This window comes from Grammomys surdaster, unplaced genomic scaffold (genome assembly GCF_004785775.1).
Source record: "Grammomys surdaster isolate TR1022 unplaced genomic scaffold, NIH_TR_1.0 363, whole genome shotgun sequence".
NCBI lineage: Eukaryota > Metazoa > Chordata > Mammalia > Rodentia > Muridae > Grammomys > Grammomys surdaster.
The window spans coordinates 3,147,241-3,150,983 of NW_021604782.1; the positions used below are offsets into that span (position 1 = coordinate 3,147,241).

A 3,743-nucleotide genomic window follows, 5' to 3' on the forward strand; every position below is an offset into this window, starting at 1 on the left:
CTCCTAAACAGCAATGGTAAGGATCCATTGCTGAAAACAATATCTATACAACTTACTGAAGACAGAACACTTGAGTTGATGCCTGTATAGAGCCTTCATTCTGGGCTGGAGAGATGGCTCAGCCATTAAAGGCTAGGCTCACAATCAAAAATAAAAGAGCCTTCACTCCTACTGACCAGTGTTCACGGTACAGGAAGACCCTCTGCACACTACCAAAGGAGAAAGGTAAACATAAATCCAGCTACAAACCTTCAGTCTACAATAGTGACCTGCCTGCAAGATATGCTTGGGGCAGTACTGGCACAAGGTTTATGGGAGTAACCAACCAATAACTGATTTGAGTTAAGGTCTTCTTCATGAGTGGAACCTATAACCAGTGTTGTTTGGCAGACCAAGAACCTGAGCTAGATAGACCAGGGACCTATGTGAAAACCAAAAGCCAAATACATACTTGCTAGAGAAACATAGCAATGACTCCTAACAATATTCTGCTATGCTCATAAACCAGTGTCTTGATTAGCTATTATCTGAGAAGCTTCATCCTGGAGCAGATTACAAATATTCTTAAACTTAACTTAGGAAGAAATTCAACTTTTTTTTTCAACAGTCAAAACTTTTTAATTAGGCTATCTACATCCCTTACAAGAGAAAAATCTTAAATTTAATAGTCCCTGTGAAAACTTTATTGAAAAGTCTCTCGGCTTAGAAAAAAAAAGTTCTGTTATTTTAAAAGCAAAACTTCTTAATAGGTACTTACAATTCTTGCAAGTGAGAAATTAAAAATAAAGTTTAATGGTCCCTGTGAAACTTAATTTATTATGCACAGCTTTGACAGAGTTTCAGTTGTTATTCCCAGGGGATGTGTACAGGGAAAGAAAAAGAAAGCAAAGAAATGTTATCAGATTTATCAGAATCAGGTTGGCATGATGCATTGTTTTCAATATTCTTTCAAATAGTTTTGACTACTTCTAATGGGACTCCTATTTTCCTAGGCATGTCAGACTGTCTGAACTTTAGCAAAGGAAAAATGGTTTTTCTTACAGTTTTCATTCAACAATTAATACAATTAAAGCCAGGAAGTTCTTCAAAGTACCTATATATCTACATGACAATTGCCTATTTATTGTATAACACTACTATTCTTAAAACAATGAAGTTTCATAATTACACACATTTTCCCAGAGCCTTTCTGATATTGAAACAATAAAAATTAAGTTAAAGTTTAATTCAAGCGAGGTTGGTTCTTCCCTGTGTTTTCTCATAACAGATGCAGGACAAAGTAAATGTCAGTTACTGTTGGTTTAATACAACATAACTGAATAGCAGTTGCGTTATATTAGTAATTCAGATGGTTATAACTGTTCATCTGGAAGTCTCATATCATTATATTTGTAAAGTTATAAAATTTCACTTAATATAAGGAAACTATTACTAGCCACGCCCCTTCACAGTTTAAATTTTATGTTTCTGAACAAAAGTTTTGAAATTCAAGGCATTTTGAAAGAGCAAAAATGCACGTAAGAGACAGCAACAAATGAAAGAAATTATTTAAGTCAGACAAGTAGATGGAAATGATTTTATATTAAAATAAATTTGTGCTCAAATATCAGAAAATGTTGGTAAGACTGAGGACTCATAGGAAAGGCCATCTTTAGAGCCACTTTGGAAGCTCAAACCTGTTCAAGTTCTTTGTCCATTTTTAATTGCTTATAAACTTTTGTTTCAGCTACCTTATGAAATATTATACTTTGTCCCTACATGTATATACTTCATTGCCTCCTCTTTTACAATTCCTTGAGATCATCACTTAGTGATACTCAGTACTTATTTCTCAGTATACATATTGGACCATAAGATTCCTTTATCTCACAAATTTTGATAGCAAATATATTATAATTAAGTTCATGAGTGTTTATACTTGCTCCATAATGATATTTGTAACCTGCAAATTATTGAGAAATATATTTATAAGAGTCCACGCTTAAACTACATTTTAGGGTTTTTCTTTTAAATACGGATTTGAAGATTGTGGAATTATGACTCTAGAAAGTGATCTGAATTATGTTGATTTGTTGACATTAAAAGACTTGCTTCCTGAGGAGGCAGAAAGACTATAAGAGTCAAAGGGGATGGACGACACCAGGAGAACAAAGCCCTCTGAATCAACTAAGCAAGGCAGATATGAGCTCGTAGAGACTGAAGCACCAAGCATGGGGCCTGCAGGGTTATACACTGGGTCCTCTGGGTATATAGTATAGCAATTAGCTTAGGCCTTTTATGGACTCCTGACCATGAAAACAAGTGGGTCTCTGACTCTTGTGCCTCTTCTTGAGACCCTTTTCCTCCTGTGGGGTTGCCAAGTCCCAATTTGAAATGATAGTTTTGCTTCATTTTATTATATTTTATTTTTTCAGATCTGGGTGTTATCTCTTAGAAGCCTGTTCTTTTCTAATGAAAGACAGAAAGGGAGTGGATCGGGGGAGGGGGGAGGTTGAGAGGAACTAGGAGGGAAGGAAAATTGCAATCAGGATATATTGTATGATAAAAGAATCTATTTTCAACTTAAAAAAAAAGAATGGCATGCCTAATAAAGTATATTGTGACTCAAAAAATTTTAAAGGGTTGCTGCTTTTCTTAAAAAACAGAGACAGGTATTATAAACACCTTAGACTACAGAAATCAGAAGTGTCCTTGGAAATTTGTTAGTTCATACACTAAGTGAAATAGTATTTAATTAAAGATGACACTACGAATCAGCTAAAGGAAAATATGAATGAATGCTCCAAACACGGGAAAAGGAAAAATGTGCATTAAATAAGGCAAGAAGAACACAAAACATAAAAGACTAAGAATTTAACTTAAAAATATTTTCATGGAAAAATATACGGCTAAGACAGTTCAAAATATGACACAAATGGTATTTATCACTTACGCATATATCCCAAAATGGATTAGAATCCGGATTGTCTTTCCTTTATTTCTACGCTAGAGATTGAGCCTCCTGCACTGCATGGATTCCGTGAACAGAACAGCATGACCTGGGTGGAATGATACCACTAAGAGTGATATGAGAAGCTGCCTGTAAAGGTCCTCTCCAAAGCTTAACATATAGACTTAACGTGTAAGACTACTGCAGATGAAAGGGGAAAGAACAAGCCTCAGTACGGGCATGCACAGGTTACAGAAAATGATGGAAATGAACCAGCCTGCTCTAAATTATCTCCTGTGTCCCCTTTGGTTAGTCGATTTCTTTTGACTCTTGATTACTGTTTTTTTGTTTTAATTAGTAACATTTAAACATCAGCACTACAAAGGAAAATCAATATGAGTAAGAATTAAGTAACAAAATATAGGAAGAAAAAAAAGAACATAAAAAAAAACCTAGCATATTGACATTAAGTGTGAAATAGGCAAAATAGAATGTGAAGATGCTCTGTGTGGAAATGAGGATTAACCCGTCACGTGAGGGTAATAATAGAGAAGGCCCTAGCAACATGGGTTGGCAGATAAGCCTCTTCCAAAATGCAGATGCAGAGGTAATTGATTCCAACAGAAAAGGGTATGAAATAGGAATGGTACTGGCATAGTCTCCAAGGTTGGGAAAATCAGAAAACACACACACACACATACATCAAATGCCCGAAAGGACATGGCACCCCTTCAGCCACACACATTGTTGTTAGGCACAGTTTCATCCATCTTTGTCAAGGGGAGTGCTATCCCTCTCTCCTTTCATAGGAATT

The 3,743-nt window shown here is 35.5% G+C and overlaps 1 non-coding gene across 1 annotated transcript; it reads right to left on the reverse strand.

The window, feature by feature from the left end:
• Positions 1–3,618: 3,618 nt before the first annotated feature.
• LOC114631665 lies at positions 3,619–3,743 on the reverse strand. The gene has a single exon (XR_003712993.1). It is a non-coding gene; the product is annotated as a U6atac minor spliceosomal RNA (small nuclear RNA).